Genomic DNA, 19,962 nt, shown 5'->3' with positions numbered 1-19,962 from the left:
ACAGCCTGGGGGACGTTTCCAGAATGAGATTTTCACTCTGCAGCGGAGTGTGCGCTGATATGAAAATTCCTGGCAGATTAAAACTGTGTGTCCGACCGAGACTCGAACTCGGGACCTTTGCCTTTCGCGGGCAAGTGCTCTACCAACTGAGCTACCGAAGCACGACTCACGGCCGGTACTCACAGCTTTACTTCTGCCAGTATCTCGTCTCCTACCTTCCTAACTTTACAGAAGCTCTCCTGCGAAACTTGCAGAACTAGCACTCCTGAAAGAAAGGATATTGCGGAGACATGGCTTAGCCACAGCCTGGGGGACGTTTCCAGAATGAGATTTTCACTCTGCAGCGGAGTGTGCGCTGATATGAAAATTCCTGGCAGATTAAAACTGTGTGTCCGACCGAGACTCGAACTCGGGACCTTTGCCTTTCGCGGGCAAGTGCTCTACCAACTGAGCTACCGAAGCACGACTCACGGCCGGTACTCACAGCTTTACTTCTGCCAGTATCTCGTCTCCTACCTTCCTAACTTTACAGAAGCTCTCCTGCGAAACTTGCAGAACTAGCACTCCTGAAAGAAAGGATATTGCGGAGACATGGCTTAGCCACAGCCTGGGGGACGTTTCCAGAATGAGATTTTCACTCTGCAGCGGAGTGTGCGCTGATATGAAAATTCCTGGCAGATTAAAACTGTGTGCCCGACCGAGACTCGAACTCGGGACCTTTGCCTTTCGCGGGCAAGTGCTCTACCATCTGAGCTACCGAAGCACGACTCACGCCCGCTACTCACAGCTTTACTTCTGGCAGTATCTCGTCTCCTACCTTCCTAACTTTACAGAAGCTCTCCTGCGAAACTTGCAGAACTAGCACTCCTGAAAGAAAGGATATTGCGGAGACATGGCTTAGCCACAGCCTGGGGGATGTTTCCAGAATGAGATTTTCACTCTGCAGCGGAGTGTGCGCTGATATGAAACTTCCTGGCAGATTAAAACTGTGTGCCCGACCGAGACTCGAACTCGGGACCTTTGCCTTTCGCGGGCAAGCGCTCTACCAACTGAGCTACCGAAGCACGACTCACGCCCGGTACTCACAGCTTTACTTCTGCCAGCACCTCGTCTCCTACCTTCCTAACTTTACAGAAGCTCTCCTGCGAAACTTGCAGAACTAGCACTCCTGAAAGAAAGGATATTGCGGAGACATGGCTTAGCCACAGCCTGGGGGATGTTTCCAGAATGAGATTTTCACTCTGCAGCGGAGTGTGCGCTGATATGAAACTTCCTGGCAGATTAAAACTGTGTGCCCGACCGAGACTCGAACTCGGGACCATTGCCTTTCGCGGGCAAGCGCTCTACCAACTGAGCTACCGAAGCACGACTCACGCCCGGTACTCACAGCTTTACTTCTGCCAGTATCTCGTCTCCTACCTTCCTAACTTTACAGAAGCTCTCCTGCGAAACTTGCAGAACTAGCACTCCTGAAAGAAAGGATATTGCGGAGACATGGCTTAGCCACAGCCTGGGGGACGTTTCCAGAATGAGATTTTCACTCTGCAGCGGAGTGTGCGCTGATATGAAAATTCCTGGCAGATTAAAACTGTGTGTCCGACCGAGACTCGAACTCGGGACCTTTGCCTTTCGCGGGCAAGTGCTCTAACAACTGAGCTACCGAAGCACGACTCACGGCCGGTACTCACAGCTTTACTTCTGCCAGTATCTCGTCTCCTACCTTCCTAACTTTACAGAAGCTCTCCTGCGAAACTTGCAGAACTAGCACTCCTGAAAGAAAGGATATTGCGGAGACATGGCTTAGCCACAGCCTGGGGGACGTTTCCAGAATGAGATTTTCACTCTGCAGCGGAGTGTGCGCTGATATGAAAATTCCTGGCAGATTAAAACTGTGTGTCCGACCGAGACTCGAACTCGGGACCTTTGCCTTTCGCGGGCAAGTGCTCTACCAACTGAGCTACCGAAGCACGACTCACGGCCGGTACTCACAGCTTTACTTCTGCCAGTATCTCGTCTCCTACCTTCCTAACTTTACAGAAGCTCTCCTGCGAAACTTGCAGAACTAGCACTCCTGAAAGAAAGGATATTGCGGAGACATGGCTTAGCCACAGCCTGGGGGACGTTTCCAGAATGAGATTTTCACTCTGCAGCGGAGTGTGCGCTGATATGAAAATTCCTGGCAGATTAAAACTGTGTGCCCGACCGAGACTCGAACTCGGGACCTTTGCCTTTCGCGGGCAAGTGCTCTACCATCTGAGCTACCGAAGCACGACTCACGCCCGCTACTCACAGCTTTACTTCTGGCAGTATCTCGTCTCCTACCTTCCTAACTTTACAGAAGCTCTCCTGCGAAACTTGCAGAACTAGCACTCCTGAAAGAAAGGATATTGCGGAGACATGGCTTAGCCACAGCCTGGGGGATGTTTCCAGAATGAGATTTTCACTCTGCAGCGGAGTGTGCGCTGATATGAAACTTCCTGGCAGATTAAAACTGTGTGCCCGACCGAGACTCGAACTCGGGACCTTTGCCTTTCGCGGGCAAGCGCTCTACCAACTGAGCTACCGAAGCACGACTCACGCCCGGTACTCACAGCTTTACTTCTGGCAGCACCTCGTCTCCTACCTTCCTAACTTTACAGAAGCTCTCCTGCGAAACTTGCAGAACTAGCACTCCTGAAAGAAAGGATATTGCGGAGACATGGCTTAGCCACAGCCTGGGGGATGTTTCCAGAATGAGATTTTCACTCTGCAGTGGAGTGTGCGCTGATATGAAACTTCCTGGCAGATTAAAACTGTGTGCCCGACCGAGACTCGAACTCGGGAGCTTTGCCTTTCGCGGGCAAGCGCTCTACCAACTGAGCTACCGAAGCACGACTCACGCCCGGTACTCACAGCTTTACTTCTGCCAGCACCTCGTCTCCTACCTTCCTAACTTTACAGAAGCTCTCCTGCGAAACTTGCAGAACTAGCACTCCTGAAAGAAAGGATATTGCGGAGACATGGCTTAGCCACAGCCTGGGGGATGTTTCCAGAATGAGATTTTCACTCTGCAGCGGAGTGTGCGCTGATATGAAAATTCCTGGCAGATTAAAACTGTGTGCCCGACCGAGACTCGAACTCGGGACCTTTGCCTTTCGCGGACAAGTGCTCTACCAACTGAGCTACCGAAGCACGACTCACGGCCGGTACTCACAGCTTTACTTCTGCCAGTATCTCGTCTCCTACCTTCCTAACTTTACAGAAGCTCTCCTGCGAAACTTGCAGAACTAGCACTCCTGAAAGAAAGGATATTGCGGAGACATGGCTTAGCCACAGCCTGGGGGACGTTTCCAGAATGAGATTTTCACTCTGCAGCGGAGTGTGCGCTGATATGAAAATTCCTGGCAGATTAAAACTGTGTGCCCGACCGAGACTCGAACTCGGGACCTTTGCCTTTCGCGGGCAAGTGCTCTACCATCTGAGCTACCGAAGCACGACTCACGCCCGCTACTCACAGCTTTACTTCTGGCAGTATCTCGTCTCCTACCTTCCTAACTTTACAGAAGCTCTCCTGCGAAACTTGCAGAACTAGCACTCCTGAAAGAAAGGATATTGCGGAGACATGGCTTAGCCACAGCCTGGGGGATGTTTCCAGAATGAGATTTTCACTCTGCAGCGGAGTGTGCGCTGATATGAAACTTCCTGGCAGATTAAAACTGTGTGCCCGACCGAGACTCGAACTCGGGACCTTTGCCTTTCGCGGGCAAGCGCTCTACCAACTGAGCTACCGAAGCACGACTCACGCCCGGTACTCACAGCTTTACTTCTGCCAGCACCTCGTCTCCTACCTTCCTAACTTTACAGAAGCTCTCCTGCGAAACTTGCAGAACTAGCACTCCTGAAAGAAAGGATATTGCGGAGACATGGCTTAGCCACAGCCTGGGGGATGTTTCCAGAATGAGATTTTCACTCTGCAGCGGAGTGTGCGCTGATATGAAAATTCCTGGCAGATTAAAACTGTGTGTCCGACCGAGACTCGAACTCGGGACCTTTGCCTTTCGCGGGCAAGTGCTCTACCAACTGAGCTACCGAAGCACGACTCACGGCCGGTACTCACAGCTTTACTTCTGCCAGTATCTCGTCTCCTACCTTCCTAACTTTACAGAAGCTCTCCTGCGAAACTTGCAGAACTAGCACTCCTGAAAGAAAGGATATTGCGGAGACATGGCTTAGCCACAGCCTGGGGGACGTTTCCAGAATGAGATTTTCACTCTGCAGCGGAGTGTGCGCTGATATGAAAATTCCTGGCAGATTAAAACTGTGTGTCCGACCGAGACTCGAACTCGGGACCTTTGCCTTTCGCGGGCAAGTGCTCTACCAACTGAGCTACCGAAGCACGACTCACGGCCGGTACTCACAGCTTTACTTCTGCCAGTATCTCGTCTCCTACCTTCCTAACTTTACAGAAGCTCTCCTGCGAAACTTGCAGAACTAGCACTCCTGAAAGAAAGGATATTGCGGAGACATGGCTTAGCCACAGCCTGGGGGACGTTTCCAGAATGAGATTTTCACTCTGCAGCGGAGTGTGCGCTGATATGAAAATTCCTGGCAGATTAAAACTGTGTGTCCGACCGAGACTCGAACTCGGGACCTTTGCCTTTCGCGGGCAAGTGCTCTACCAACTGAGCTACCGAAGCACGACTCACGGCCGGTACTCACAGCTTTACTTCTGCCAGTATCTCGTCTCCTACCTTCCTAACTTTACAGAAGCTCTCCTGCGAAACTTGCAGAACTAGCACTCCTGAAAGAAAGGATATTGCGGAGACATGGCTTAGCCACAGCCTGGGGGACGTTTCCAGAATGAGATTTTCACTCTGCAGCGGAGTGTGCGCTGATATGAAAATTCCTGGCAGATTAAAACTGTGTGTCCGACCGAGACTCGAACTCGGGACCTTTGCCTTTCGCGGGCAAGTGCTCTACCAACTGAGCTACCGAAGCACGACTCACGGCCGGTACTCACAGCTTTACTTCTGCCAGTATCTCGTCTCCTACCTTCCTAACTTTACAGAAGCTCTCCTGCGAAACTTGCAGAACTAGCACTCCTGAAAGAAAGGATATTGCGGAGACATGGCTTAGCCACAGCCTGGGGGACGTTTCCAGAATGAGATTTTCACTCTGCAGCGGAGTGTGCGCTGATATGAAAATTCCTGGCAGATTAAAACTGTGTGTCCGACCGAGACTCGAACTCGGGACCTTTGCCTTTCGCGGGCAATTGCTCTACCATCTGAGCTACTGAAGCACGACTCACGCCCGGTACTCACAGCTTTAGTTCTGCCAGCACCTCGTCTCCTACCTTCCAAACTTTACAGAAGCTCTCCTGCGAACCTTGCAGACCTAGCACTCCTGAAAGAATGGATATTGTGGAGACATGGCTTAGCCACAGCCTGGGGGACGTTTCCAGAATGAGATTTTCACTCTGCAGCGGAGTGTGCGCTGATATGAAAATTCCTGGCAGATTAAAACTGTGTGCCCGACCGAGACTCGAACTCGGGACCTTTGCCTTTCGCGGGCAATTGCTCTACCATCTGAGCTACCGAAGCACGACTCACGCCCGCTACTCACAGCTTTACTTCTGGCAGTATCTCGTCTCCTACCTTCCTAACTTTACAGAAGCTCTCCTGCGAACCTTGCAGACCTAGCACTCCTGAAAGAAAGGATATTGCGGAGACATGGCTTAGCCACAGCCTGGGGGACGTTTCCAGAATGAGATTTTCACTCTGCAGCGGAGTGTGCGCTGATATGAAAATTCCTGGCAGATTAAAACTGTGTGCCCGACCGAGACTCGAACTCGGGACCTTTGCCTTTCGCGGGCAAGTGCTCTACCATCTGAGCTACCGAAGCACGACTCACGCCCGCTACTCACAGCTTTACTTCTGGCAGTATCTCGTCTCCTACCTTCCTAACTTTACAGAAGCTCTCCTGCGAACCTTGCAGACCTAGCACTCCTGAAAGAATGGATATTGTGGAGACATGGCTTAGCCACAGCCTGGGGGACGTTTCCAGAATGAGATTTTCACTCTGCAGCGGAGTGTGCGCTGATATGAAAATTCCTGGCAGATTAAAACTGTGTGCCCGACCGAGACTCGAACTCGGGACCTTTGCCTTTCGCGGGCAAGTGCTCTACCATCTGAGCTACCGAAGCACGACTCACGCCCGCTACTCACAGCTTTACTTCTGGCAGTATCTCGTCTCCTACCTTCCTAACTTTACAGAAGCTCTCCTGCGAACCTTGCAGACCTAGCACTCCTGAAAGAATGGATATTGTGGAGACATGGCTTAGCCACAGCCTGGGGGACGTTTCCAGAATGAGATTTTCACTCTGCAGCGGAGTGTGCGCTGATATGAAAATTCCTGGCAGATTAAAACTGTGTGCCCGACCGAGACTCGAACTCGGGACCTTTGCCTTTCGCGGGCAAGTGCTCTACCATCTGAGCTACCGAAGCACGACTCACGCCCGCTACTCACAGCTTTACTTCTGGCAGTATCTCGTCTCCTACCTTCCTAACTTTACAGAAGCTCTCCTGCGAACCTTGCAGACCTAGCACTCCTGAAAGAATGGATATTGTGGAGACATGGCTTAGCCACAGCCTGGGGGACGTTTCCAGAATGAGATTTTCACTCTGCAGCGGAGTGTGCGCTGATATGAAAATTCCTGGCAGATTAAAACTGTGTGCCCGACCGAGACTCGAACTCGGGACCTTTGCCTTTCGCGGGCAAGTGCTCTACCATCTGAGCTACCGAAGCACGACTCACGCCCGCTACTCACAGCTTTACTTCTGGCAGTATCTCGTCTCCTACCTTCCTAACTTTACAGAAGCTCTCCTGCGAACCTTGCAGACCTAGCACTCCTGAAAGAATGGATATTGTGGAGACATGGCTTAGCCACAGCCTGGGGGACGTTTCCAGAATGAGATTTTCACTCTGCAGCGGAGTGTGCGCTGATATGAAAATTCCTGGCAGATTAAAACTGTGTGCCCGACCGAGACTCGAACTCGGGACCTTTGCCTTTCGCGGGCAATTGCTCTACCAACTGAGCTACCGAAGCACGACTCACGCCCGGTACTCACAGCTTTAGTTCTGCCAGCACCTCGTCTCCTACCTTCCAAACTTTACAGAAGCTCTCCTGCGAACCTTGCAGACCTAGCACTCCTGAAAGAATGGATATTGTGGAGACATGGCTTAGCCACAGCCTGGGGGACGTTTCCAGAATGAGATTTTCACTCTGCAGCGGAGTGTGCGCTGATATGAAAATTCCTGGCAGATTAAAACTGTGTGCCCGACCGAGACTCGAACTCGGGACCTTTGCCTTTCGCGGGCAATTGCTCTACCATCTGAGCTACCGAAGCACGACTCACGCCCGCTACTCACAGCTTTACTTCTGGCAGTATCTCGTCTCCTACCTTCCTAACTTTACAGAAGCTCTCCTGCGAACCTTGCAGACCTAGCACTCCTGAAAGAATGGATATTGTGGAGACATGGCTTAGCCACAGCCTGGGGGACGTTTCCAGAATGAGATTTTCACTCTGCAGCGGAGTGTGCGCTGATATGAAAATTCCTGGCAGATTAAAACTGTGTGCCCGACCGAGACTCGAACTCGGGACCTTTGCCTTTCGCGGGCAATTGCTCTACCATCTGAGCTACCGAAGCACGACTCACGCCCGCTACTCACAGCTTTACTTCTGGCAGTATCTCGTCTCCTACCTTCCTAACTTTACAGAAGCTCTCCTGCGAACCTTGCAGACCTAGCACTCCTGAAAGAAAGGATATTGCGGAGACATGGCTTAGCCACAGCCTGGGGGACGTTTCCAGAATGAGATTTTCACTCTGCAGCGGAGTGTGCGCTGATATGAAAATTCCTGGCAGATTAAAACTGTGTGCCCGACCGAGACTCGAACTCGGGACCTTTGCCTTTCGCGGGCAAGTGCTCTACCATCTGAGCTACCGAAGCACGACTCACGCCCGCTACTCACAGCTTTACTTCTGGCAGTATCTCGTCTCCTACCTTCCTAACTTTACAGAAGCTCTCCTGCGAACCTTGCAGACCTAGCACTCCTGAAAGAATGGATATTGTGGAGACATGGCTTAGCCACAGCCTGGGGGACGTTTCCAGAATGAGATTTTCACTCTGCAGCGGAGTGTGCGCTGATATGAAAATTCCTGGCAGATTAAAACTGTGTGCCCGACCGAGACTCGAACTCGGGACCTTTGCCTTTCGCGGGCAAGTGCTCTACCAACTGAGCTACCGAAGCACGACTCACGGCCGGTACTCACAGCTTTACTTCTGGCAGTATCTCGTCTCCTACCTTCCTAACTTTACAGAAGCTCTCCTGCGAACCTTGCAGACCTAGCACTCCTGAAAGAATGGATATTGTGGAGACATGGCTTAGCCACAGCCTGGGGGACGTTTCCAGAATGAGATTTTCACTCTGCAGCGGAGTGTGCGCTGATATGAAAATTCCTGGCAGATTAAAACTGTGTGCCCGACCGAGACTCGAACTCGGGACCTTTGCCTTTCGCGGGCAATTGCTCTACCAACTGAGCTACCGAAGCACGACTCACGCCCGGTACTCACAGCTTTAGTTCTGCCAGCACCTCGTCTCCTACCTTCCAAACTTTACAGAAGCTCTCCTGCGAACCTTGCAGACCTAGCACTCCTGAAAGAATGGATATTGTGGAGACATGGCTTAGCCACAGCCTGGGGGACGTTTCCAGAATGAGATTTTCACTCTGCAGCGGAGTGTGCGCTGATATGAAAATTCCTGGCAGATTAAAACTGTGTGCCCGACCGAGACTCGAACTTGGGACCTTTGCCTTTCGCGGGCAATTGCTCTACCAACTGAGCTACCGAAGCACGACTCACGCCCGGTACTCACAGCTTTAGTTCTGCCAGCACCTCGTCTCCTACCTTCCAAACTTTACAGAAGCTCTCCTGCGAACCTTGCAGACCTAGCACTCCTGAAAGAATGGATATTGTGGAGACATGGCTTAGCCACAGCCTGGGGGACGTTTCCAGAATGAGATTTTCACTCTGCAGCGGAGTGTGCGCTGATATGAAAATTCCTGGCAGATTAAAACTGTGTGCCCGACCGAGACTCGAACTCGGGACCTTTGCCTTTCGCGGGCAATTGCTCTACCAACTGAGCTACCGAAGCACGACTCACGGCCGGTACTCACAGCTTTACTTCTGCCAGTATCTCGTCTCCTACCTTCCTAACTTTACAGAAGCTCTCCTGCGAAACTTGCAGAACTAGCACTCCTGAAAGAAAGGATATTGCGGAGACATGGCTTAGCCACAGCCTGGGGGACGTTTCCAGAATGAGATTTTCACTCTGCAGCGGAGTGTGCGCTGATATGAAAATTCCTGGCAGATTAAAACTGTGTGCCCGACCGAGACTCGAACTCGGGACCTTTGCCTTTCGCGGGCAAGTGCTCTACCATCTGAGCTACCGAAGCACGACTCACGCCCGCTACTCACAGCTTTACTTCTGGCAGTATCTCGTCTCCTACCTTCCTAACTTTACAGAAGCTCTCCTGCGAAACTTGCAGAACTAGCACTCCTGAAAGAAAGGATATTGCGGAGACATGGCTTAGCCACAGCCTGGGGGATGTTTCCAGAATGAGATTTTCACTCTGCAGCGGAGTGTGCGCTGATATGAAACTTCCTGGCAGATTAAAACTGTGTGCCCGACCGAGACTCGAACTCGGGACCTTTGCCTTTCGCGGGCAAGCGCTCTACCAACTGAGCTACCGAAGCACGACTCACGCCCGGTACTCACAGCTTTACTTCTGCCAGCACCTCGTCTCCTACCTTCCTAACTTTACAGAAGCTCTCCTGCGAAACTTGCAGAACTAGCACTCCTGAAAGAAAGGATATTGCGGAGACATGGGTTAGCCACAGCCTGGGGGATGTTTCCAGAATGAGATTTTCACTCTGCAGCGGAGTGTGCGCTGATATGAAACTTCCTGGCAGATTAAAACTGTGTGCCCGACCGAGACTCGAACTCGGGATCTTTGCCTTTCGCAGGCAAGCGCTCTACCAACTGAGCTACCGAAGCACGACTCACGCCCGGTACTCACAGCTTTACTTCTGCCAGCACCTCGTCTCCTACCTTGCTAACTTTACAGAAGCTCTCCTGCGAAACTTGCAGAACTAGCACTCCTGAAAGAAAGGATATTGCGGAGACATGGCTTAGCCACAGCCTGGGGGATGTTTCCAGAATGAGATTTTCACTCTGCAGCGGAGTGTGCGCTGATATGAAACTTCCTGGCAGATTAAAACTGTGTGCCCGACCGAGACTCGAACTCGGGACCTTTGCCTTTCGCGGGCAAGCGCTCTACCAACTGAGCTACCGAAGCACGACTCACGCCCGGTACTCACAGCTTTACTTCTGCCAGCACCTCGTCTCCTACCTTCCTAACTTTACAGAAGCTCTCCTGCGAAACTTGCAGAACTAGCACTCCTGAAAGAAAGGATATTGCGGAGACATGGCTTAGCCACAGCCTGGGGGATGTTTCCAGAATGAGATTTTCACTCTGCAGCGGAGTGTGCGCTGATATGAAACTTCCTGGCAGATTAAAACTGTGTGCCCGACCGAGACTCGAACTCGGGACCTTTGCCTTTCGCGGGCAAGCGCTCTACCAACTGAGCTACCGAAGCACGACTCACGCCCGGTACTCACAGCTTTACTTCTGCCAGCACCTCGTCTCCTACCTTCCTAACTTTACAGAAGCTCTCCTGCGAAACTTGCAGAACTAGCACTCCTGAAAGAAAGGATATTGCGGAGACATGGGTTAGCCACAGCCTGGGGGATGTTTCCAGAATGAGATTTTCACTCTGCAGCGGAGTGTGCGCTGATATGAAACTTCCTGGCAGATTAAAACTGTGTGCCCGACCGAGACTCGAACTCGGGACCTTTGCCTTTCGCGGGCAAGCGCTCTACCAACTGAGCTACCGAAGCACGACTCACGCCCGGTACTCACAGCTTTACTTCTGCCAGCACCTCGTCTCCTACCTTCCTAACTTTACAGAAGCTCTCCTGCGAAACTTGCAGAACTAGCACTCCTGAAAGAAAGGATATTGCGGAGACATGGCTTAGCCACAGCCTGGGGGATGTTTCCAGAATGAGATTTTCACTCTGCAGCGGAGTGTGCGCTGATATGAAACTTCCTGGCAGATTAAAACTGTGTGCCCGACCGAGACTCGAACTCGGGACCTTTGCCTTTCGCGGGCAAGCGCTCTACCAACTGAGCTACCGAAGCACGACTCACGCCCGGTACTCACAGCTTTACTTCTGCCAGCACCTCGTCTCCTACCTTCCTAACTTTACAGAAGCTCTCCTGCGAAACTTGCAGAACTAGCACTCCTGAAAGAAAGGATATTGCGGAGACATGGCTTAGCCACAGCCTGGGGGATGTTTCCAGAATGAGATTTTCACTCTGCAGCGGAGTGTGCGCTGATATGAAAATTCCTGGCAGATTAAAACTGTGTGCCCGACCGAGACTCGAACTCGGGACCTTTGGCTTTCGCGGGCAAGTGCTCTACCATCTGAGCTACTGAAGCACGACTCACGCCCGGTACTCACAGCTTTACTTCTGCCAGCACCTCGTCTCCTACCTTCCTAACTTTACAGAAGCTCTCCTGCGAACCTTGCAGACCTAGCACTCCTGAAAGAAAGGATATTGCGGAGACATGGCTTAGCCACAGCCTGGGGGACGTTTCCAGAATGAGATTTTCACTCTGCAGCGGAGTGTGCGCTGATATGAAAATTCCTGGCAGATTAAAACTGTGTGCCCGACCGAGACTCGAACTCGGGACCTTCGCCTTTCGCGGGCAAGTGCTCTACCATCTGAGCTACCGAAGCACGACTCGCGCCCGGTACTCACAGCTTTAGTTCTGCCAGTATCTCGTCTCCTACCTTCCTAACTTTACAGAAGCTCTCCTGCGAAACTTGCGTTGTCATGGAGAAGAGGAAGTTAATCTGCCAGGAAGTTTCATATCAGTGCACACTCCGCTGCAGAGTGAAAATCTCATTCTGGAAACGTCCCCCAGGCTGTGGCTAAGCCATGTCTCCGCAATATCCTTTCTTTCAGGAGTGCTAGTTCTGCAAGTTTCGCAGGAGAGCTTCTGTAAAGTTAGGAAGGTAGGAGACGAGGTGCTGGCAGAAGTAAAGCTGTGAGTACCGGGCGTGAGTCGTGCTTCGGTAGCTCAGTTGGTAGAGCGCTTGCCCGCGAAAGGCAAAGGTCCCGAGTTCGAGTCTCGGTCGGGCACACAGTTTTAATCTGCCAGGAAGTTTCATATCAGCGCACACTCCGCTGCAGAGTGAAAATCTCATTCTGGAAACATCCCCCAGGCTGTGGCTAAGCCATGTCTCCGCAATATCCTTTCTTTCAGGAGTGCTAGTTCTGCAAGTTTCGCAGGAGAGCTTCTGTAAAGTTAGGAAGGTAGGAGACGAGGTGCTGGCAGAAGTAAAGCTGTGAGTACCGGGCGTGAGTCGTGCTTCGGTAGCTCAGTTGGTAGAGCGCTTGCCCGCGAAAGGCAAAGGTCCCGAGTTCGAGTCTCGGTCGGGCACACAGTTTTAATCTGCCAGGAAGTTTCATATCAGCGCACACTCCGCTGCAGAGTGAAAATCTCATTCTGGAAACATCCCCCAGGCTGTGGCTAACCCATGTCTCCGCAATATCCTTTCTTTCAGGAGTGCTAGTTCTGCAAGTTTCGCAGGAGAGCTTCTGTAAAGTTAGGAAGGTAGGAGACGAGGTGCTGGCAGAAGTAAAGCTGTGAGTACCGGGCGTGAGTCGTGCTTCGGTAGCTCAGTTGGTAGAGCGCTTGCCCGCGAAAGGCAAAGGTCCCGAGTTCGAGTCTCGGTCGGGCACACAGTTTTAATCTGCCAGGAAGTTTCAATTATACGACTTAATTTCGTGTGCCCTTTCTGACTCCCACTTTCATGAATTTGTTAAATATTTACGTACATTTTTGAGGTATGCTTTGTCTTCTGTGTTCATGTGTGACAAGTTGCCACTTCTGTCTACGTAACTGCTGCACGTGAAACAGCACACGAAACATTTGAGTTATCAAATGATTTACCGCTATTTATAGTAACAATTACCCCAATTACTTGCATAGAACTCCAGTTGAAACAGCACACGAAACATTTGAGTTATCAAATGATTTACCGCTATTTATAGTAACAATTACCCCAATTACTTGCATAGAACTCCAGTTGTAACGGTAGATCTTAACGATGATCGCTGATTGAAGAAAAGCTTTTGTTGATGCTGTGAGGCGTATATGTTCATGTTCCACAAGCTTAATTACAGAAAGTGTTGCGTCGATACGTCCACTATTGCTTAATATGCCGTGCGTTTTCATATGTTTCGAACTGCGCCTTATTCAAATGATTTGGTACGTACTGTCAGCAGATGCTCACTTTTCATATTTGAGAACTCGATCCCTGCTACAAGTTGGTCACAGTTACGCTTAGTAATTCTGGTAGAAGCTCACAAGCGATGTTCCTATTCCAACTACGTCTGTCCTACACTAAGTTTCGAGATTTACGTAAGTGTGGGCTACTTTTTTATCCGTTAGCGAACACATGTAGCCTTCCAAAATTGATTAGTTCTGACATGAATTTAATAATAACGAGGCATAATCTCTAAATCAGGACTTAATTGTTCTATTTGCACCAGTAGTTCATCTGCTAAAACAGATCAGCCACCTTACAACGAGTACTTTCATATGACCTTTGGAGGCTGCTTGTTTCCATGCCTCAGCGAACACGAGAGTGTATTATTCATGCCTGTGGTGTCACACCTCGTACTGATGTTGGTGGTGGACAGCAGTTACGAATGGAATGAAAGTCCAATCATTTAATACTCGATATGTGGTGAACGTCTCCACAAAGTCACAAAGTTTGATACCGGACTGGTGCTTAATTACATTTTACATAAACAAATCTGACGCACTGCGAAGGAATTGTGCGAATGGGACGGAAACCGTAAGATATCATATAAATGTGCAGATAAACGAATGATTACAATTTTAGAAAAATTGGGTGATTTGTTAAAAAATAGTTTACCAACTGAGCAAGTCAATAAATCGTTGGTCCACCTCTAGTCTTTATGCAAGCACTTATTCGGCTTGGCTTTGATTTCACAAGCTGCGACACTGTCGCGAATAAAACAGTGACCCGTATATAGAATAAATTTCCTTTAATTTACGTCTATGGTCACAAAGGTTTTGTTCAGATTACCGGTTTCGGTCTATAATGACCATCTTCACATCTGTGTTTTATAAAAACAGTGTGCTAATGTACTGCAGCCATAGCGCATCGTCAAAAGTTAAATGCAAACTCAGCACCAGCATCGTCAAATATATTTAAATAACAGCATATGCATGAGTCATGTTGTCAGTAGCAGTGCTGATTTTGCATTTAACATTTGACGATGCCACTATGGCTGCAGTACATTTTTATAAAACACAGACCTAACGATGGTCATTATAGACCGAAAATGGTAATCTGTAAACAAAACGTTTGTGACAGTAGGCGTAAATTAAAGGAAATGTATTGGCTTTGATTGATAGAGCTGTTGGATGTCGTCCTGACGGTGACAAATTAGCGCGTTAGAGCGTCAAAGCTCGAGCTGGTTCGAGGTCCCTGTCCTTAACGTTCTGTTTCTCGATTAAGGAGAGGTCCAGCAATCTTGCTGGGCAAGAACGAAGGCAAGCAGTGGAAGCTCTCATCAAGTGCAGGAGGGAATTACCTTTCTGAAACGTGAGCCCCAGATGGCTGGCCACGAAGGCCACAAAACGGGACCTAGAATGTCGTCGACGTACCGCTGGTCTATAAGTGTGCCGCGGATGTCTACCAAAGGGCTCGTGCTATCAGAAATTGCACATGGGACAATCGCTCCTTGTTGTAGGGCCGTATGACTGGCAACTGTCAGTCCGTTTGGTATCCCATCACTGCCCTCGACATCTGCTAACGCGCCTTCGCTGGTCATCGGGGCTCAGTTCTAAGGAAAACACATCATCACATTGGTACGTTGGCGATATTCCACTTCCCGTTTTGTTACCCTTCATGGTAAGTCATCCTGAGCTTACATTTGAAAAAGATAATGCCCGGCCACACATGGTGAAAGTTTCTACAGTTTGTCTTCGTGTTTGCCAAACCCCACCTTGGCCAGCAAGGTGTCCGGATCTCTCTCCAGTTGAGAATGCTTGAAGCATATAGGGATTTTCATGATATAACAGGTCAGTTGAACAGAATTTGGCACAATATCCCTCAGGAGAACATTCAACAACTCTGTCAATCAGTGCCAATCCGAATAACTGCTTGCATAAGTGTTATTTACTTGCTCCATTTGTGAAGCTCTTTGTCTCGAATAAACCATCAATTTTTTCTGAAACTGTAATCATTAATTTGTCTGTACATGTACATTGCAACTATCGATCTCCATCCCATTCAGATAATTCCTCTGTGGTGCGTCGTTTTTTGTCTTAGAATGTATATTAGACATTATGAGGAATAACGAAACTAAGCTAAACTACCCCCCCCCCCCCTCTCCCGCCACTTCACTTTACTTTTAGTGTTGCCACCAGGAAACTGATAGTATTTCTTGAATTTGATCTGTAGTAGTAGCTGCGAATGGCAGGACACGTAATCATTGATGCTATAGAATAACTTCACTCCTGCCTCAGTTGAGTCAGCTTTGGCCAATTTCCCGAAATATTCTTACACGAGAGAGTGGGAAGTTGTGGCGTCAGCGTCTCCTTAGGGTTGACAAGACTCGGATGTGATGTTTGTCCTAGTCGGTATGACGTGGAACAGCGTCCGTCGCTCACGACAACGTCGCACCCTGTAACACACACTCCTCGTGTGGTTTTCTTTTGTTGTGAGTCCACGACAGACTTTTCAGTTGGCGCGAACTGGCTAACTGAAGTTCTTTTTATTATGCCCGGTTAGATAATGAACCTTGAATATTAAAAATATAAAGTCTTGAATCATCAATTCATCACCCAAGTCGTGGCCAGATTTTGGAGTTGCGAGGATATTAAGTTAATAAATTGTTATTCCGTAGTCAAGACGTCCCTAAGTGGTGTGTTCAATAACTACACGACTTAATTCCAGAGATAACATATACTTAAGCAATGTTCACAATGCGTCGTAATCTTGGCACAAATCGATGATTGTTCACTGTTAAATAATCATGAATTCACTTTTCACTTCATAATATTCTAATAGTCACTTAATTGTCACTAATACACAAGACATTGTCTATTCAATTATGTAGGCGACAGGAAGAATTAAAGTTTGAATCCAATTTTATTGTTCCTTGTAATTAATTGTCCCTACGCTGAGCACTCACCCCGATTTCTCACTCAGGAAATTGCTTCCGTTTGCATCAGTAATCCTGTCGTTGACGACAACTTCTGACAACTTGGCGCAGTTGTACGTTCTTCGTGTTGGCGTTTGTCTGTTACCTACTCGAGACTAATAATTGTTTTTCTGTCGGCGATCTTTCTTTTTCAATGTCCTTGAATGTTCGTGCTTATTCAGTATCACAAATCTCTCACGATTTAATTTCGTCGCGAATGTCCGTATCCCGTTACATTGATAACAGTAAACATGACTTTGCTTTAGTGTGACTTCTGAATCATACTTCAGTCTATATCGCAAAACTTTCAAACTTCCGATTAGCTCTCAACAATCTAGTTGCTCTTACATGCATGCTACTATCGGAATAGTACTAGAGAGCGACTAGATAGCAACTGAAGCTAACATTTCCATTTCCGAGCTACATTGTAGTCACATAGAATTTCCTTTTCGATGCGGCTACAACTCTTCTATGGTAAATGTTATCTTTGACCAATTTACCATCTTGTCTTTAACCTTCGTTATTAATTATTTTGCAATTCTTTCTTTGATGTTTTTGTTGCGTATCCTATCGTATTCTTTCATTCAGTCTCTATTTCGTGATAATTATTATTATTCACATGACATTCCTGTTGATCAAACTATCACAAGTGTAAATTTTGTCGTCAGTAGCTTCCGTCACTGTCAGGATGATTAATTTTCCTACTTGTTTTACAACAAAGGGTTGTATATTAGGGTTTCTGTAATTGGGGTGTTACAAGGTTCACGTAAATACTAAGGACTGTTGCACCCGATCATATGACACAAAGAAGAGATTGTGCTCCGACTGTGATTACCTGGACATAAACGGCTCATTGCCGTCACGGTTTGGCACACTACGAAACGTGAATGTTTATTATCTCGTTTCTTGCTCCCACGGAAGCGCATGGTCACCCATTTCTTATTTGTTATCCTAGAATGTAACCAGTATGGCCTCTACGTCTACTCTGTAACAGGTGCGGAAGCATAATAGTTTCAATTGCATGAAACAGTCAATGGCAAAAAGGGACATCAATGCAATTCGTTGACTGTATATAATATGTCAAGTAAAAGAAAGCAAAAATTTATATACCTAAAAAAGCAACCTTCCACAACTGGAGAAGGCGTGCTGTCCTACCTACAATGATTTTCCATTTCTACGTAAATAACTGCTTAGTGATAATGATCACGAAACACTACGCACCATAATGATTCGTGCACGACAGCGACGGACTCAAACCTGTTTCCTGATATTCTCGTTGTACAAGGGGCGTTCAATAAGTAATGTAACACGTTTCTTCCTCGGCCAGTTCCGGTTGAAAATACGCGCAATTTGTTGCGCGATTCCGTTGAATATTCCCGCTTCTATCTCTATAGTTTTATGAATGATGTCTGTAACGGAGGGGCGTTCCAAGCAGATAGCTGTCATTGTCTTTCGGTGGAAAACCAGAGCATCGCAGATATTCATAGGCGTCTACGGAGACCTGTCGGTGAAGAAAAACGCAATGAGTCTCTAAACATTCTGCGTGGTGTCTGTTTGTTCTATATCGTGTCTCCCTACCACTTTCGCGCAACGACGCTCTGAGCGTGTTTTTTAGGGAATTGACTAGTTTGAACCTGGGGCCTGTTGCTGGTAAGGAGACGCCAGACCACGCATGACATGTAGAATTCAGAAGAGTTCAGTGAGACTAGCGCTGATATAACCAAATACTTAATGATTTCAGCGTCAGCTCCACTGCACTCCCTGTAAAAAAATCTTAATACTAACTAAATTTAGTGGAAAGGGTTCAAGGCTTTCCTATTTTTAGTTAGCTAGTAAATTAACGTCGAAAAAGCAGTTAAGTTTACCATTGGAAATTTTATTCTACTCACAAAACATTGTTTATAAATTGCACTATCGATAAAAGGAAATATTTTAATACAGGATGGTAAAAGCCAACTGCGTTCAACAAAAATGTGAACGAATATTCCCTGAATGGGTTTCCAAGTTCTACAATGGATCGAAGGATGACCTATGCCATATCACATCTATAATCTAGGTTTAAATTAAGTTTCACAAAAGAGAAAACTATCAAAATGGTCTACAGTGACCCTCAATTATCTTTAATTGCTTATCTAACTTGTCGTAAATTACAGTGGCTGATGTGGCTTCTCAATAACTATATAACAGAAAAATCATCCCATTTCAAATTTTTACTTCAAGTGGCAAATGTGAACACCATGAGCTTTAATTGACGATCGACACTAGTATTACGCAAAAAGGGGATGTAACAGATGAGACTTCTGCAGTTCTGAGTGAAGCCTTATGCGCTCAAAAATGTGGCATCGTGTGCGTTCATTACCTTGTTGGTGTTCGTCAGGGGGTGGCGGGCAGCACAGCTCCGTTCACCTTGCCGTCTCCGAAGCAACTCTCCTCTAACTTCTCCTTACTACAATTTAGCGAAGTTGGTTAAAAAAAACTATCTGGCTGTGTTTTTATCTGACCAATCAGGGTCTCAATGTTAACGTTAAGCTCCGCCTACAAAAATTTTGTCTATCCAATGAGAAACGTTATACTTTTCGTGGTGGGGCAATGTTTTTAAAGTTTGCAACGTAACAGAGAAGCGAAAAAGTCTCATGCTAAAACTTGCAGCTGGTGTGGTCCTTTTAGCGTTATCGTAAGATCTATACTGCTCTTCTGGAGAGCTCTATCTTTTAACATGGGCTGGGGGGTGGTCCTAGCGTAACAGAGACGCGGAAAAGGTCTCACGCTAAAAACTTGCGGGTGGTGTAGCCCTTTTTGTGTTATCGTAAGATCTATACTGTTCTTCTGGAGGGCTTTAGCTTTTAACATTGGCTGGGGGGCGTGGTCCTAACGTAACAGAGACGCGAAAAAGTCTCACACTAAAAAAATTGCGGGTGGTGTGGTCCTAGCAGTTAGCTGGCGACGTGGGTGTCCGTCCGTCCCTTATCGTAGGGCCTTCCAGCTCAACACGGTTCTGCTCTCGGCTTCTGTTCTCGTTTCTCCCCTCGGAACTGCGTCTGTCTCACGGTGGCAAGGTATGACATGCATTTAGGTATTCTTGTGTTAGTCTGTGGTATTCCATTTGCTCACTCATTACTCGTATTGCTTTGGTTAATTTAATGTCACGATTTTTCGGAGCTATGTGACATACTACTGGATTTGCTTATCATGTCAGGGTTTTCATGGAAGGTGTTGGATTTGCCTGGCTCCTTACAAGTCGTTGGGCGAGGCATCTGTAATCATTGCATCAATGTATCGCAAAGCTGTCCGATCTCCCGCGTGCCGGGGGGACCACATACAGCTGTGACTCCTGCAGTGCTGAAAAACAGAAAAAAAAATGCAGACGAACTGCTCCTTCCAGAATGAGGTTTTCACTCTGCATCAAAGTATGTACTGTTATGAAACTTCCTGGCAGATTAAAACTGTGTGCCGGACCGAGACTCGAACTCAGGACCTTTGTCTTTAGTGGGGAAGTGCTCTATCGTCTGAGCTACCAAAACACGATTCCTGCCCCCTCGTCGCTTTACTCCT

General features: G+C 48.1%; 22 non-coding genes across 22 annotated transcripts; 3 read left to right on the top strand and 19 right to left on the bottom strand.

Moving 5' to 3' along the window:
• Positions 1-86: 86 nt before the first annotated feature.
• On the bottom strand, positions 87-161 carry Trnas-cga. Its single transcript has one exon. It is a non-coding gene; the product is annotated as a tRNA-Ser (tRNA).
• A 226-nt stretch (positions 162-387) lies between these two features.
• Trnas-cga lies at positions 388-462 on the bottom strand. Its single transcript has one exon. It is a non-coding gene; the product is annotated as a tRNA-Ser (tRNA).
• A 528-nt stretch (positions 463-990) lies between these two features.
• On the bottom strand, positions 991-1,065 carry Trnas-cga. Its single transcript has one exon. It is a non-coding gene; the product is annotated as a tRNA-Ser (tRNA).
• A 226-nt stretch (positions 1,066-1,291) lies between these two features.
• Positions 1,292-1,366, bottom strand: Trnas-cga. Its single transcript has one exon. It is a non-coding gene; the product is annotated as a tRNA-Ser (tRNA).
• A 526-nt stretch (positions 1,367-1,892) lies between these two features.
• Positions 1,893-1,967, bottom strand: Trnas-cga. Its single transcript has one exon. It is a non-coding gene; the product is annotated as a tRNA-Ser (tRNA).
• Positions 1,968-2,495: 528 nt separating this feature from the next.
• Positions 2,496-2,570, bottom strand: Trnas-cga. Its single transcript has one exon. It is a non-coding gene; the product is annotated as a tRNA-Ser (tRNA).
• A 1,129-nt stretch (positions 2,571-3,699) lies between these two features.
• On the bottom strand, positions 3,700-3,774 carry Trnas-cga. The gene has a single exon. It is a non-coding gene; the product is annotated as a tRNA-Ser (tRNA).
• A 225-nt stretch (positions 3,775-3,999) lies between these two features.
• On the bottom strand, positions 4,000-4,074 carry Trnas-cga. The gene has a single exon. It is a non-coding gene; the product is annotated as a tRNA-Ser (tRNA).
• A 226-nt stretch (positions 4,075-4,300) lies between these two features.
• Trnas-cga lies at positions 4,301-4,375 on the bottom strand. The gene has a single exon. It is a non-coding gene; the product is annotated as a tRNA-Ser (tRNA).
• A 226-nt stretch (positions 4,376-4,601) lies between these two features.
• Trnas-cga lies at positions 4,602-4,676 on the bottom strand. The gene has a single exon. It is a non-coding gene; the product is annotated as a tRNA-Ser (tRNA).
• Positions 4,677-4,902: 226 nt separating this feature from the next.
• Positions 4,903-4,977, bottom strand: Trnas-cga. Its single transcript has one exon. It is a non-coding gene; the product is annotated as a tRNA-Ser (tRNA).
• A 2,033-nt stretch (positions 4,978-7,010) lies between these two features.
• Positions 7,011-7,085, bottom strand: Trnas-cga. The gene has a single exon. It is a non-coding gene; the product is annotated as a tRNA-Ser (tRNA).
• Positions 7,086-8,515: 1,430 nt separating this feature from the next.
• On the bottom strand, positions 8,516-8,590 carry Trnas-cga. Its single transcript has one exon. It is a non-coding gene; the product is annotated as a tRNA-Ser (tRNA).
• A 527-nt stretch (positions 8,591-9,117) lies between these two features.
• On the bottom strand, positions 9,118-9,192 carry Trnas-cga. The gene has a single exon. It is a non-coding gene; the product is annotated as a tRNA-Ser (tRNA).
• Positions 9,193-9,719: 527 nt separating this feature from the next.
• Positions 9,720-9,794, bottom strand: Trnas-cga. Its single transcript has one exon. It is a non-coding gene; the product is annotated as a tRNA-Ser (tRNA).
• Positions 9,795-10,321: 527 nt separating this feature from the next.
• On the bottom strand, positions 10,322-10,396 carry Trnas-cga. Its single transcript has one exon. It is a non-coding gene; the product is annotated as a tRNA-Ser (tRNA).
• A 226-nt stretch (positions 10,397-10,622) lies between these two features.
• Positions 10,623-10,697, bottom strand: Trnas-cga. Its single transcript has one exon. It is a non-coding gene; the product is annotated as a tRNA-Ser (tRNA).
• A 226-nt stretch (positions 10,698-10,923) lies between these two features.
• Trnas-cga lies at positions 10,924-10,998 on the bottom strand. The gene has a single exon. It is a non-coding gene; the product is annotated as a tRNA-Ser (tRNA).
• A 226-nt stretch (positions 10,999-11,224) lies between these two features.
• Trnas-cga lies at positions 11,225-11,299 on the bottom strand. Its single transcript has one exon. It is a non-coding gene; the product is annotated as a tRNA-Ser (tRNA).
• A 933-nt stretch (positions 11,300-12,232) lies between these two features.
• Trnas-cga lies at positions 12,233-12,307 on the top strand. The gene has a single exon. It is a non-coding gene; the product is annotated as a tRNA-Ser (tRNA).
• Positions 12,308-12,533: 226 nt separating this feature from the next.
• Trnas-cga lies at positions 12,534-12,608 on the top strand. Its single transcript has one exon. It is a non-coding gene; the product is annotated as a tRNA-Ser (tRNA).
• Positions 12,609-12,834: 226 nt separating this feature from the next.
• Positions 12,835-12,909, top strand: Trnas-cga. The gene has a single exon. It is a non-coding gene; the product is annotated as a tRNA-Ser (tRNA).
• Positions 12,910-19,962: the final 7,053 nt, after the last annotated feature.

The sequence above is a fragment of the Schistocerca piceifrons genome, chromosome 4, assembly GCF_021461385.2.
Source record: "Schistocerca piceifrons isolate TAMUIC-IGC-003096 chromosome 4, iqSchPice1.1, whole genome shotgun sequence".
Taxonomy (NCBI): Eukaryota; Metazoa; Arthropoda; class Insecta; order Orthoptera; family Acrididae; genus Schistocerca; species Schistocerca piceifrons.
The sequence above is the reverse complement of the archived record's forward strand: the minus strand, read 5'-3'. Positions and strand labels throughout refer to the sequence as shown.